Source organism: Podarcis muralis, chromosome 1, assembly GCF_964188315.1.
Source record: "Podarcis muralis chromosome 1, rPodMur119.hap1.1, whole genome shotgun sequence".
Classification (NCBI taxonomy): domain Eukaryota; kingdom Metazoa; phylum Chordata; class Lepidosauria; order Squamata; family Lacertidae; genus Podarcis; species Podarcis muralis.
In genome coordinates, this window is record NC_135655.1 from 121035276 (window position 1) to 121051894 (window position 16619).

Sequence of the window (16619 nt, forward strand, 5' to 3'; positions counted from 1 at the left end):
GAAGAATCCAGTCTGCCTTAAAGCATCCTGGATTACTTAAACTGAAAGGCTAATACAAGCCCATCTAAGCTTCCTCTTTAAGCTGCAAAGGGATGCACCCTGCTGAATTCACAAATGTGAGGAAGGAAGGATAATATCTAATAAATATATCCTCTTCTGGCAGCTATACACACTCCTACACTACCAGCCACTGTGCCCTGTTCTTAGCTGAGTGCAGTCAGAGGTGGCACTCATCTCACTTTATTGGCCGAGGGAGCCATCGTTCAGCTTCCGGGTCATGTGGCCAGCATGATTAAGCTGCTTCTGGCGAACCAGAGCAGCGCACGGAAACTCCATTTACCTTCCCGCTGGAGTGGTACCTATTTATCTACTTGCACTTTGATGTGCTTTCGAACTGCTAGGTTGGCAGGAGCAGGGACTGAGCAACGGGTGCTCACCCCGTCACGGGGATTCGAACCACCGACCTTCTGATCAGCAAGTCCTAGGCTCTGTGGTTTAACCCACAGTGCCATCCGCATCTCTCTCATGCCCCAAATCACCAAGCTGTTTGCAATCCTCTTTACGATGGTACACTAATAGGGTTGGTCCAGTTTCTGACCATTGACACCCGATGTAAGGTGTGTCTCCAGGATGGTTTGCTCTTGAATGATTGGCTCAAGCCTTACGGACATCCTCATCTCTTGTCTGGCATATGCTGAAGCAAAAGGGCTGACCAGCTGGCAGCCACAGCTGCATCCCAATCTCTACAGCTTCTCTATGCCAGGTGGGAAGCTGGCCACATCTGACTTGGCAGATGTTCTTCCCAGTGTGAAATGAAAGGATGCTCCAGAGGCCTTTGCAGAGGCTTCTGGGATGTCTTCTTCTTTTGGACGACTGGGAAGAGGTATAACCACATTACTCCAGGGGATAAGTACAGGAAGTATGTGTACCATTGAGATCAATTAGATTTAAATACCCAACTGCTCATTTTGAGCTCTACAGTTTTGAATGGGACTTACCGTAGTCGTGGCTGACTTTTGCTGGATTGAGTTTGGTCGATGTTTCACTCCTGTGGAGCGTGTCTTATTCTACCTCTGCATTCCCAGAATAACCCAAAATTACATCTATTAAAAAACCTCAGGAAACACATCCTCTAAGCATCTTTCTGTCTTACATAGACTTTTAAAAATGCAGTAGTAAAACATTTCTTTTGCAACTGCCAAGGAAAAGGTTTTTATTTTGAAAAGTAGGAAGGTAGATAAGTAAAAAAAAAAAAAAGGAAAAGGAAATAAGGCAGTAGTTTAAAATGATCTAAATGAGCCAGAATATACTCAAAGACAGTTGACTTGAGTTTATGTAACAACATCCATAACACCTTCATTTTTTAAATAAAAAAACCCAACAAACCCCCACACGTTTTACTTGCAAAGGCTGTTTCAGGCTGAAAGTTGGAACTTTTGAAGGGTAGAAATGTTTTCAGGGGGGGAAAAACATTTTGATTTTATATGTTTGTACATTTTACAATGTATTGTGTGTGTGAATGCCATTGCTTCCTTTAGATGCCTTATAACCATTTTTGCCTTGCTGCTTCTTCCTTCTCCCTCCTTGGAAACTTATATGGGTGATCTCATCCAATCAGGGATCATGGCCTCGATGACATCACAGCTCTCTGTAGATAATCATATTTGATTAGGTGACGCTGTTAATGAGGACATATCAGGGCCTCTGAGAGCAATGGCAAACTTTTCTGGATTAATCACATGGGTGAGCTAACCTGACTGTGGCCAACACAGTGAATGGAATGCCATATATATGCATATATACGATTGTATTTTTCTATAGGTGCATTTAACAGACATATCACTCTTTTGTTTAGAAAATAAATAAATAATCCCAGGGTTGCTCAGATAATTAACAGCAATAAACGAACAAATGAAATAAAACTCAGTGTGATAAACTGCTGAAGGAAGCGCAAAAGATGGATAAAATTCAGCAGCATCAATACATTTAAAGCAGACTGAGTGATCTCCGGAAAAGTCAGGGTTGATTGAACCTGAGTGGAACACACATGAATTGATCAACTCCTGGCATTTCTGCTTAACAGGATTTCAGAGGAAGACCTCTGCCTAACAGTTATTGGAGACCTGCTCCAAGGCATACAATGCTAAATGAGTAGTACAAGCCTATAAATGTTTACTCAGAAGTAAGTCCCATCAAGTTCAAGTGGGCTTACTTTCAGGATAGTAGGTAAAGGATTGTAGCCTAAATGGACTAATGGTTTGAATCAGTATTAGGTAACTCCACATGCTTGTAACTGAAGCTTAAAACTAAGCTTGTAACTAAAGATACTCACTAGCTGAAAACTGTCTTTGGTGCAAATCAACTGAACTGTAAATCATCTGTCCATTACATCAGGGGTGGGGAATCCATGACCTTCCAGATGTTGCAAGATTACAATTTCCATCCCTGGCCATGCCAGCTGTGGTTGATGGGCTTTGAAGTCCAACAACATCTGTTCCCCTGTGTAGGGATGCACACATCAGTCAATTTTGGTGTTTCTCCCCCGTCAGTTCCTTGTTTTTTCAATAAATTTGGTTTGCCACATTTCCTTTTTTTAAAAATTTTTTTTATTAAAGTTTCAAAAGTTTTTTATAACAACAAAAACAAAACAAAACAATACAATAAAAATGACAAACAAAAATATATATAAAAAACACATATAAATTCAACCCTTAATTTCTTATAACTTACTTTCCCGACTTCCTCGTACCTCCCCTTTCTGTATTCCAATTTCTAACTAATTTTTCAGCAAATCCTTCCCTTATTTTTAACTTAATTTTAATCTTACTTTTTTTCCTTTAACTTATCCGTTACCGCTAATAACCACATGTTTCCTAATCCAGCGTCATTTTAACATTCATTAATTTTGCAATATTTCTTTAGATAGTCCTTAAATTTTTTCCAATCTTCTTCCGCTGTTTCTCTTCCCTGGTTTCGGATTCTGCTCGTCATCTCTGCCAAGCCCATGTAGTCTATCACCGGTTTGCCACATTTCCATATCAGTTTGCTCATTAAATTTCTCGGTGTTTTAGGGCACATTTCTCCCAACGAACACAGTTTTGTGTGAAATTTAGCTTAATATAATTTGTTTTGAATTCCCCCTATTATAACACACTTCTGCATGTTATTTTAAGTACTATTTGCATGCTTTATATATATTTTTGTATACATTTTTTGGCCAAAAACTGCAGCACAAAATGAAAATTTCAAACGAGAGATGCATTTCAGTTTGCACATCTGTATCCAGGGCAGCTGTTTACCAGCTCCATCTGGTACGTAGGCTGAGACCCTATCTGCCTGCAGACTGTCTCGCCAGAGTGGTACATGCTCTGGTTATCTCCTGCTTGGACTACTGCAATGCACTCTACGTGGGGCTACCTTTGAAGGTAACCCGGAAACTACAACTAATCCAGAATGCGGCATCTAGACTGGTGACTGGGAGCGGCCACCGAGACCACATAACATCGGTCTTGAAAGACCTACACTGGCTCCCAGTACGTTTCCGAGCACAATTCAAAGTGTTGGTGCTGACCTTTAAAGCCCTAAACGGCCTCGGTCCAGTATATCTGAAGGAGCGTCTCCTTCCCCATCGTTCTGCCCGGAAACTGAGGTCCAGCTCTGAGGGCCTTCTGGCGGTTCCCTCACTGCGAGAGACCAAGTTACAGGGAACCAGGCAGAGGGCCTTCTCGGTAGTGGCGCCCACCCTGTGGAACACCCTCCCATCAGATGTGAAAGCGATAAACATCTACCTGGCATTCAGAAGACATCTGAAGGCAGCCCTGTTCAGGGAAGTTATTATCACATTGGTTCAGCAAGGGTAAATCATGTATATTTGCAATAAAATGTGAATTTCCCTTCTATCTTTATCACTGCATCTCTAAACTCATTGTAAGAAGCCTTCCTAACACTCAGTTTTAGAAGTCAATCTGCACACTCAGTGTCTATGAACTGTTTGATGAGTTGCTCCACCATTTTGGAATCAGAAGCTAGCAGGAAGAAAGTAAGACAGACTATTTAGTTGCCATATTGTATAGGTGATGGGTTTTATAGAGTCAAAGAATAGTAGAATTGGAAGGGACCCGAGAGTCATCTAGTCCAACCCCCTGCAATGCAAGAATCTCAGCTAAAGCATCAGTGATAGACGGCTACCCAACCTCTACTTGAAAACCTCCAATGGCAGAGACTCCACAGGGAGACCGTTCCACTGGCGGACAACTCTTACTGTCAGAAAGTTTTTCTGTATGTTTAGTCGGAATCTCCTTTCTTGTAACTTGAAGCCATTGGTTTGAATCCTACCCTCCAGGTTTACAACCTTGAGAATCTCAGATAAGAGGCTGCGTTTGCCCTCACCTCCTTTTGAAATGTTTCCTATTGTTACAAAAGTTGGGTGCCCCGCTTCTCTCTGCTGAGTTGTAGCAAGAGTCCATGGGGTTCCAAGCACTCACCCAAGGTCCGTGTTCCTTTGGAGAATGGAGACACAGCAGAGGCTGTCATAGCTTTAAGAAATATGGTTTATTCACCTATTTACACCTTTGGTCTGCATGGAGGGAGTCCAGATCTTACCCCATGGTCATTTCAAGAGGGGCTTCTACTCTACAGCAGTGCAGTCATGGAGTTTAAGGCATCTCTCCCAGCCAGCCTTCAGCCATCCTGCCCAAGATGGATCCCAGTCCTTTTTTCTTCCTTCTTCTTTTCAGAACACCTTGCTTAAAATTCATTTCCTTCCCCTCACACCCATTTATCCTGGCAACCTTCCAAACCCCTGTCTCTGTTCACACCTCAGAACAGGGAGAAAGGAGAGTTCCGTTGCATTCCCCATGACCCTCAATGGCCCTGTATTGTTTCTTAATGGCCTGGCTTGTCCAGGTCATTTTGCATAGGCTAGCCCAGGAATTCCCCTGCAGCTTGTATTCCTGCTTTCACATCCCAAATAATCAAAATCCTACCATTTATTAATTTCTAGGGTTTAGGGGGGACCCCCTCAAATCTATAGCATGATTCATCTCCTGCCCCTGCAAGGACATTTCAGGTAATTTAAGGACATCGTGTAACTCTCTTGCAGAATTGGAAGACCACACATTTCAAACTGGAAATAACTGAGCAAAACTTTAGCAGGATTCCCATTACTGTGTTGGAAGAGATACTACTACTCCCAGCAGAATTCTATACCGTTGTTAATAATTTACATCACCTTAAAACCTACAGATGATTTGCTTTCTCTGTTTAGACCTGGTTTTCTCAAGCGTGTGCAATTTTGACCCTGGGGGGAACTCAAGAGGAAAGATTTGGTTAGGGGCTCATCCAGACTTTCTTTTGTGTTGTGCTTCCAGGCACAGGTCTACACTTTAAAGTCCAAGCATTTTTTTTTGTCCCCCCGGCACTGTCCCCATGAAAACCAGTGGCATGTGGTCAGCAGATCAGAGGGACTAAGCTGGTCCCCTAAATGTTCCTGGTAAATTAGAGTATTAATGTATTAAAGCCTAGTGTCTCCTTACCAAAGCATGGGAAGCTTCTGCCCGGCTTAGGGAGGGAGGCACGATGCTCACATGTGACACCAGGATGTCAGAGGGGGCCCCATCGCCCTCACAAGCTGGCACCTCTGGTCCTAACTGTTCCCCTACCAAAAAAATTCACCACACACCACTAGTGAAAACCCACTCTTTACTGCTGAATTGGAGCAAATGACAATCCATAGGAAACCAAAATTGCTGTTTGTTCCAATTCAGCATTAAAGAATGGTTTTTTGCTGGGAAAGTGTTTGTGAAACGGAAGCACTGGGATGCAGCACTTTGAAGAGTGGACCCATGCCTAGAAATCACAGCACAAAAGATAAGTGTGGATGAGCCCTTATTATGTACTGAATGTCCTGATAGCAAATCCACTTGCTGTTTCAAATGAGCTCTCTCCTCCACTAAACACAACAACACCCTGGCAAAGCAGCATGAGATTTTATGGCTTGCTCCAATTTTAATGAACAAAGCTCTCAATTGCTATGGGTGCACTGCATTCCATACGCCACTGTCTAAATTCTCAAATGAACTGAAAAGGTCTGGATTGTACAGATTCCATGCCCCGAAATATTCTCTATTCTGTTGGCTGAAAACCTACATTGCCCAGCATTAAATTTTGTGAACTGGAGAAAACTTTGAAATGAGCAAGTGTGAGGTATGTGATTGCTTTTGAATCTTTTGAGATGTTTGAAACATTTGAAAAGTGTTTCAGATAGGTTTAAATAGTCTTTAAGTATTTTAAAGTATTCCGCCTGGCCTTTGGCTTGGAGCCAATTTGATTCCCTCCCTCCCTCTCTTTCTTTTTTCTTTTCCTTCTCCTCCTGCAATGAAGCTACATTTTAATATTTTAATGTTCCATTATTTTAATGTTGTATTTTATTTTTGTTTTTAAGTTGTAATCATTCTTCTTGTTTTTATTATTTCTTGTAAGCCACTCTGAGCCCGGCCTTGGCTGGGGAGGGCGGGGTATAAATTATTATTATTATTATTATTATTATTATTATTATTATTATTATTATTAAATCACGGGTTTTGTTTTTTGTTTTTCAGTAAGGAAAGCGACAGGAAAATGCACTTGGAAATGTGAGAGGGCCTGCAACATTATCTAACCACTCTATTAAAAAAATGCATGGTCATTCAGCCACTTGGGCTCTCAGACTCTTAAAAAGGTCTAATCTGGCCTTAAAATGTAATTGACTGAAAAGTTGGTTTAACTTTAACATTAATTAAAAAGAGCAGGTTCTTGGATATGCCTTTCTTTTCTTTTCTTTATAAAAAGAGATGGCATTCCCTAGGGGTTTGGAGACCACCCAGCAATTCGGAACATCTCTTCTCATGCAACAACCCAGCCTGCTTTCCTCTCTCCCCCTGTCTCTTTTTCAGCATAGGGAATAACGGAGTGACTGCTGTCTAACTAATTAACCAAGGTAATGCTTCTCTGTATGTATCGGCACTCATTAGATGAGAGGAGAAAAGATTATAATTGTTACTCTCGCGTTTTCCGTCCCTATAGGCACCTGACACTTTCTGGGAGAAAACAGTGAGACATTGTAATTGTTAAGGCTCTCCTCACATTCATCATTAGATTAATGATACATTTCACTTCTCAGCTGGAGTTGATAAAGTTGGCCTCACGGGTATAGCCACACGGGTTTTTAACGAAGGAGGTCAGAACAGTTGTAATCTCATTGTTTTGAGAGGTCTACCCAGTGGGTACCCCTGGAGTAGACTGTGAAAACCATAAAAGACAGAGGAAAGCTCAGACTTATATTATATCTTGCTTCCCAGGCACACTGCTTTGCCATTCAGTATGGCCTTGCAGATTCAGTGAACATCTCTGGAAGAACCTGAGATGGATATAAGGAAAGCTGGATTCCTGTGATTGTAGGGCAACTTGGCCAGATCAGGAGCCCTTCATACTCAATGGACTACCATGCCTCACTTATGACAGAAAATTGTCTGCATACAGAGGCATTATCTGGCGGTGATGTCCCACATCGTTCCTGGTAGGACCAGCCCAGAACTGGATAGGACCTCAAAGGAAGAGGAGGAACCTATTCCTGGTCTCGGAACTAACAGGATTCAAAGTGAATCATCAGGTGTCGATAGCCCTCCTTAAACTACCATCTCAGAAGATACCAATGTGCTCTGACTGGTCTCTAAAACCTCCTTGTTTACCCCCCAAACAAGAGGCACAATACCCATCTTCAGCACAATGTTGACTCTTCTTGTGAGAAGGAAGCCATACACTTCACGAGATCTGGACCAGGGCAGCAAAGTCCAGCTATGAAGCTACTCAATTGGGGCCAACTTAGTGCTGAAGCAACAACTCATCCTAAAATGCTCCCTATGACTTCTTGTTGGACAGCTCCCATGTTATCTGAAATGCCTTGATTCCTGACCAACTGGACAGACACTACTCTGTTCTTTTAAGAAAGAGTTTTGACCCACATGTCAGCAGTAGCAGAAGCAGGACACCAGTCTGGTGGTTTGTATTCATATGCCCTTCCTATCATAAGTCAGCTTGATCTCGTGTGTAATTCTGTCTATTTATCTGCCTTAGTATTATAGCCACAGATAATTTACCTCCCTCTTCATATTGGGGATTGGGTCTTGTAATTGATAAAAGAGAAGTGGACCACACTTCCCTTTGTGATCAACATCTTTCAGCCAAATCCAGCTTACAAATATTGTTTGCAAATCTAAATCATGCTCACCTTAACAGACTATTGCATTCAAACTGTGAACAATCAAATATAAGGGTTTTGCTAATGCTGTGCACTGGTGGGGTATATTGTTTGGAAGATAGGAAGGTGATTAGCACCATGCAAATATAATACTAAAACAATCTCCCTTGGTTATCAAGTTTGCACGCAAAATCGTTTTTAGACCACCAGTTTCTGAAAACAAGAATGGCTTATAGACTCAAGAAATTCTGTGGTTTATGGCTCTAGATTTAGAAAAGATAGTAAGGTTTGATAGCAGTGTCTTTGTTCCCAAGTAACATTGACTCATTATGGCACCTTCCCGATGGAGCACTGTGATTAGAGAAAGGATTTAGAAATTACCCTAATCTGGATTTACTGACAAATAGTATCTCTGGGGATTTTGTTTGTAATAATGCTGTGGTTCTTAACAAAATAGCTCAGAACTATGTGTTGACATCTACAGTAGTGTGTGTGTGTGTGTGTGTGTGTGTGTGTGTGTGTAAACAGCTGTCACGTGTTTTTTGCTGAGCACTGGGCTACTTTGTAATCCTAAACAAGGAAGAAAGTCGCATTTTGTCCAGTGGAATTTAATTTTAGTATAGATGTTTAGGACCAAGGTGCTTGTTACAGTCATTGCATGTGGCCTGGCCCCCTGAGGGCATAACTCCTTCTCCTCCTTCTCCTTCTCCTTCTCCTTCTCCTTCTCCTTCTCCTTCTCCTTCTCCTTCTCCTTCTCCCTCTTCTTCATTCATACCCCACCCATCTGGCTGGGTTTCCCCAGCCACTCTGAGCGGCTACCATCACAATATTGAAAACATGATAAAACATCAAACATTAAAAACTTCCCTAAGCAGGGCTGCCTTCAGATGTCTTCTAAAAGTCAGGTAGTTGTTTATTTCCTTGACATCTGATGGGAGGGTGTTCCACACAGCGGGCGCCACTACTGAGAAGGCCCTCTGTCTGGTTCCCTGTAACCTCACTTCTCACAGAGAGAGAACCACCAGAAGGCCCTCGGAGCTGGACCTCAGTGTCCGGGCTGAATGATGAGGGTGGAGAAGCTCCTTTAGGTATACTGGGCCAAGGCTGTTTAGGGCTTTAAAGGTCAGCACCAACACTTTGAATTGTGCTCGGAAATGTACTGGGAGTCATCTTTCCCCATTCAAGGACCTGGAACTAGCAAGTATGAGCAAATGTATTTGATGTAAGCAAAGCCTAGTCTAAACATTTATTATTATTATTATTATTATTATTATTATTATTATTATTATTATCATCATCATCATCATCATCATCATTATCATCATCATTATTATTATTATTTACCCACTCAGGACCATAACGGTCAACTTTTCCCTTTTCTTGTGAGGAATCCTATTCGGAATAAGGGAATTTCCCTTTTAAAAAGGGAAATGTTGACAGCTATGCTCAGGACTCATTACAACATTATTGTTGTTTAGTTGTTTATTCGTGTCCGACTCTTCGTGATGACAACTTACCACCATAAAAGTAAGGTGGGTCCTGAAAACATAGAGCCATAGCACTGTAGAGTCAGAAGGGACCGTGAGAGTCACCTAATCCAATCCCCTGCAATGCAGGAATCAATTGCCCAACATGGGACTTAAACTCACAACACTGAGATTAAAAGTCTCATGCTCTACCAAATGAGCTATCCCTGCTCAAGTATCAAAAACCAGGGTAAGAAGATGTGGCTTCAGCATCCTTCAGGAGCTGTATAATGAAGGTGCCAGATTCACTTCCATGGGGAGGGAGTTCCACAGCTTAGCAGCAACCACAGAGAATGCCTTCACCCAAGTCACCACCACCCGAGCCTCTGAGAGTGGAGGAATCACCAAGAGGGCTCCCTCTGCTGATTTCAAGATCTAAGAGGGCCTGCAGGGAAGGAGGTCGTGTTCCAGATATTTGGACTTCTTTAGGGCTTAAACACTAATGTGAACACTTTGAAAAAGAGCTGGCAACCAGTTCAGCTGGTGGTCTTCCAATGTGGTTGGATGTCATCGCTCATCACCATTGGCTGTGTTGATTAGGGCAGATGGGAGCTGGAGTCCTACAAGATCAGGAGGGCGCTGCATTGCCTACTTCTGACCCAGGTTGGTATTTACAAAACTCAAATCTTTGTTAGTATTAGGTTGGCACGGAGATGAGAGGTGCTATTCACTTACCTTGTCTGTCAACAATAAGATGAAGTGGTTGACCATCATGAAACTGCAGCACAGAGAGTTAACCCCTCTCCATGTGCCAGAATCCCAATTGCAATTGCACTCCCCTTTGCTTCTTCCTCTTCCTCTTCGAATAATAGAATTGTAGTATTGGAAGAGCGAAGAGGCATCTAGTCCAAGCTCATGCAATGCAGGAATCATAATGAAAACATCCTTAACCTGTGTTTAAAAAGGGTAATCTAGTCCAACACCCTTTGATTCAGGAATCTCAAGTAAAGCATCCATGACAGATGGCCATCCAATGTCTGCTTAAAATAAACATGATCATGCATTTAATGATGGGTATCATCCAATATCTATCTACATTAATGGAACACTTTTAATTATGTGTTGTGTCATGTTCCAAAGAAAATAGAATGATCTAAACTGGTATCACAGGCAATATGAGATCTGCTGTAGTGGAACATTGCCTTCTTCCTCACAAAGACTGCTGCGTAATGGAGTTATATGGTTTTGAGATTTCACTCACTTACCCCGTTCCAACCACACAGATGCTTCAACACAAATAGCCATTAACAGCTCCACTTTGTATTCAATTATCTTGATTCCCCTCTCATTTACTTTTGATTGTGTGTTTTTTCTCCCCCAGGGTGACCTGGTGACCCCACTGGAATTCTACCCTGGTGTAATTGAGACCAAAATTAGGCCCAATAGTTTTATAAAAAGCACACAGATGCTTCATAATGAGCCTTTTAGAAACATAGCTCCAGCAAAATAACAATCAAGGACTATTAATTGTGCCACTTGTTGGAGAGAAAAAGGACACAACATTTATACCCTCATTACACTGTTGTAAAGGCTGATGGATATGTATAATAACAAAATCCGATTTCTGCTTTTTCTTTAAAAAGAAAAGAAAAAAAGCTAAAGAAAAACAGTTCCCCACCCCACAGTTGCAGAAGGGTTACCTTTTACCTTCACATAGTCAACCATTTATTATTACGTTTAGGACTTATTCTATGCTTGTACAACGTGTGGAGATTCACGTGGACACTGAGAAGCAGCGACTGAGTAAGGATGAAGGTGGGGGGCAAGGGAGACACATATATTACTAACTAACTAACTAACCAAACAAACAAACAAACAAACAAACAAACAAACAAACGCGGGTGACGCTGTGAGTTAAACCACAAAGCCTATGACTTGCCGATCAGAAGGTTGGCAATTCGAACCCCCGCGATGGGGTGAGCTCCCGTTGCTCGGTCCCTGCTCCTGCCTACCTAGCAGTTCGAAAGCACGTCAAAGTGCAAGTAGATAAATAGGTACCACTCCGGTGGGAAGGTAAACAGTGTTTCCGTGCACTGCTCTGGTTCGCCAGAAGTGGCTTAGTCATGCTGGCCACATAACCCGGAAGCTGTACGCCGGCTCCCTCGGCTAGTAAAGCGAGATGAGCGCCGCAACCCCAGAGTCGGTCATGACTGGACCTAATGGTCAGGGGTCCCTTTACCTTAAACAAACAAACCTACCACCCTTCATCCAAGGATTACATATATAATACAAATGTACCAGGAATTTAATCATTTAAGACTATTAAGATGTTTCTATTGTTTTCTATCCAATACGTCCCTTTTGGGGTACTTCTGTACCGCATACCTACCATGAGTAAGATGGCAGAGTGAGATGGCTTCCTAAGGTGGGAGACAGCACTTCAAGCAGTGCTGAGCCTGTCTTTCTTTCTGAACCCACCCCCATATTGCCTTAAACCTACCATTCCAGTTACTCATCCCTCCCACCCTTCCTCTTATGCCTCATGTGCCTGCTAGTTGCCTGCATGCCACAAGTGTATTCATTCAGTTGCGGTTAGAATTATTTAGCCTGTTCTCCTAAATCAAAGAAATTGTGTTTGTGTGTGTGTGTGTATTTGCTCAGCTATTCCCCATTGCCCTAGTAGATGTGCATATTTTGCTGAGATATTCCCCACTGCAACATTAAATGTGCATACTTTGATTGTGTGTGTATGTGTGTGTATATATAAAAATATATACACAAGAAACACTATCCTCATGTTAAGACCTGTCTTGAGTGTGTTAGATGAATCTGCCAGGACACTCTATTGCAGCTGTGTAAAGATCCTAATTTTACACACATATGTGTGTGAAATGAGCCCTCACACTTTACATTGTGGGTGCCCTTTGTGGGATCGCACATGGTTCTACATTTCCCAGGGAACTTACTGGCAAATAGGAACTGGCTTGCCTCTCAGTGTTAATTTTTGGAGGTTCACGCCCAGCCTCAGTAATCAAGTTTCTTACTGGGAGGTGGGGCCAGCCCCATTTATAAACAGGGGGTGGGGTCGACAATAGCCAGGCAGTTGGCTCTGAAGATTCACCCTCCCTCCCCTCCCTTTGTTTAATGTTTCTTGTTTGCAGGTTAACCATTTTTCTTCCTGTTTAGCAGGCACTGCTACGGTCTTTGACTGGTTGCTGTTGAAGGACCGGGAAGAAATTTTCCTGTATCGGAAGGTTCTGTCTTCCCCTAGCAATTCGTCACAACTTTAGCGGTTATGACCTCAGGTGGAATCCTTTAGTCTTTTCTTCCCTATATGGTGTGTGTTTGTGTGTGTTTGTGTGTGAAGTGGTGACTCACTCCCCTGCGGCGGCAATTCCAGGGTCCCCCTCTTAAAGGGGTTACGTATATAGGTGTCACTGGTCATACACGGAAAGGTTGTCAGTCAGCTACCCTGAGTGCGGGGATATGGTCTGGGCTGCCTGCTACACCTATGTCTCACAGAGCACCCCCATATCCCATTTACCCTGATAAGCCCCAGTTCCCTATGGCTGGGGGGCTGGGAGGGATACACGCCCAAGGCCTAAGCCAAGGTCTTCTTACATTCCAAAGTTTAATAAAGTTGTGGCCTAATTTTAATTCCATATAACGTTGTCCGAGTCTTTATTCCTTATGATCCCTGGGGGCTGGGGCTGTCGCTGCCTGGTCACGCAATATGGTATCTGTCTAGAGGGGAGGCCTTCCCTATGCCCCCTAACCTAGTCCGCTGTCTTCAGGATGCTGCCCCATCACCAGTGTTGAAGTAAGACTCAATGCACAACTCTGGTCATTAGCTATATGTTGTTGTTGTTTAGTCGTTTAGTCATGTCCCACTCTTCGTGACCCTGTGGACCAGAGCACGCCAGGGACTCCTGTCTTCCACTGCCTCCTGCAGTTTGGTCAAACTCATGCTGTTAGCTTTGAGAACACTGTCCAACCATCTCGTCTTCTGCCGTCCCCTTCTCCTTGTGCCCTCCATCTTTCCCAACATCAGGGTCTTTTCCAGGGAGTCTTCTCTTCTCATGAGGTAGCTAAAGTACTGGAGCCTCAGCTTCACGATCTGCCCTTCCAGTGAGCACTCAGGGCTGATTTCCTTAAGAATGGAGAGGTTTGATCTTCTTGCAGTCCATGGGACTCTCAAGAGTCTCCTCCAGCACCATAATTCAAAAGCATCAATTCTTCGGCAGTCAGCCTTCTTTATGGTCCAGCTCTCACTTCCATACATCACTACTGGGAAATTGTTATATGTTGAATGGGGTAAATAGGCAGCATTCCATCCTTTGCCCCAAGCAGCAAAATATCTTCTGCTAAGACTGGGTAATGTGGAGCACATCAAGAAAACTATGGAATAGAACCTCAGTTAGCTAACTATAGTCTTCCCTCACCCACCATTCCTGAAACAAAGCACTTTTCCAGCTACTTCAAGCACCCTCAGCTCACCTTGATACACTCTGGGGAAGTCCGTCTGTTGTTAATCATGCTCCCGCCCTTGTTGAAGCAACGCTGGCTGCTATTTCAGGTCTGATAGGATTCTCTGTATTCATGAGCAGATGTTCATCGCAGGTGATTCACATATTTCCAATACCAAATCTGGGTACCATGCAGAAAAGGGGGAAAAACAACAACATACTCTAGTACAGTGGTGCCTCTGGTTATGAATTTAATTGGTTCCGGAGGTCCGTTCTTAACCTGAATCCATTCTTAACCTGAGGTACCACATTAGCTGTACGTGGGTGGCACTGTGGTCTAAACCACTGAGCCTAGGGCTTGCTGATCAGAAGGTCAGCGGTTTGAATCCCTGCGATGGGGTGAGCTCCCATTGCTCGGTCCCTGCTCCTGCCCAACTAGCAGTTCAAAAGCGTGTCAAAGTGCAAGTAGATAAATACCTTCTCTGGCGGGAAGGTAAATGGCATTTCCACGCGCTGCTCTTGTTCATCAGAAGTGTCTTAGTCATGCTGGCCACATGACCCGGAAGCTGTCTGCGGACAAACGCCGGCTCCCTCGGCCTATAGAGCAAGATGAGCGTGTAACCCCACAGTCATCCGTGACTGGACCTAATGGTCAGGGGTACCTTTACCTTTACCACTTTAGCTAATGGGGCCTCCCGCTACCGCCACACCACCGGTGCGCAATTTCTGTTCTCATCCTGAGGTAAAGTTCTTAACCCAAGTCTGTAACCCAAGGTGTTTGTAATCCGAGGTACCACTGTAGTAGATGAAGACCAAATATAAGAAAAAATAACTCCAACATGTTTCTGAATTTTGAGGAATTACGGCTTTCTCTTTCCTTCTTTACCTTTTATTTTGCAGTTGGGTTTGAAGTTAACTTTGCTCTCCCTAAGTGCAATTCCATGAACTGGGACATTGACAAGTATAGGTCGTATACAAATATGCTTTCTATGATCATGCTGAGATATACACAGTATACCTGAAGGAGCGTCTCCACCCCCATCGTTCTGCCCGGACGCTGAGGTCCAGCGCCGAGGGCCTTCTGGCGGTTCCCTCATTGCGAGAAGTGAGGCTACAGGGAACCAGGCAGAGGGCCTTCTCGGTAGTGGCGCCCGCCCTGTGGAACGCCCTCCCATCAGATGTCAAAGCGATAAATAACTACCTGACATTCAGAAGACATCTTAAGGCAGCCCTGTTCAGGGAAGTTTTTAATCTGTGATATTTTACTGTATCTTTGGTTTTTATGGAAGCCGCCCAGAGTGGCTGGGGAAACCGAGCCAGATGGGCGGGGTACAAATAAATTATTATTATTATTATTATTATTATTATTATTATTATTATTATTGATTTATATGTTGCAATCCCCTCCCAACCCTCCCGGGAAAAAAAAAATCAAGATATAAGACATGTGCCATCATTACTCATATGATTCTTTCATAAATAACATTGTAATGAATAAGCGGGTTATTTTCCAACTGTACAAAGCAGTGATATTATTAGATTACTGTTTCCTTACAGATCACATGGCAAGTATATTGTTGTGGTCTGTCTAATGATAAAGTCCATGTATTGTTTGGGGTTCCTGGTGTTTTGGCACAGAATACCCCCCCCCCAATGTTTGCTTCCCTCACGCTCATATATCTATGATGAGGAGGATTATCTCATCATGGAAGTCCCTCTTGCTCCCCTATGCTTTTTCTTCTCAATCTCTTGTTTATTCATAGTGCATAGCACTTCCCTTGTCCTCAGTAATAACCACTTGCGTGCATTCTGTCAGCCCTTCGTGAATGACACTGGCAGTAAAAGCAGGAGACATCGCAAATGAAACAGAATAGATACCCACCAAAGCATGGACAAAAACAAATAAACTGAAGCCTGCATACAAAGGCCAAGTGCGGCATTTATATACCCACCATGTTCTGGAAAAGAAAACTACACACAATTTAGCCTTGGTCAAAAGTAACATATTTTGGCCCATTGTTTTAATTTGTGCTGGGCTGCCTGCAAATGTCAAAATATATCCATATCTATAGCTATTCAAGCATTTGTTATGTGGGTGAGAAATGAAACCCTCCCGAAAGATGGTGGGAAGGGGAGAAATTGTAAAGGGCATCTCATGCAACTGTCAATTATCTATCACACACTCCTCTCCCCCCAAAATCTAATTGTGTTACAGCATAAAGACTGTTATTGATGAAAAATAAAAAATGTGACTCCCTCTAAGAATTGGATTGAAGGTATGTACTCAGTACACATGAACGAGTTATGTACAAATGTAGACTTGTCATGGACAAATTTAACTATATTTGGACCTACATTGGCTCCCAGTACGTTTCCGAGCACAATTCAAAGTGTTGGTGTTGACCTTTAAAGCCCTAAACGGCCTCGGCCCAGTATACCTGAAGGAGCATC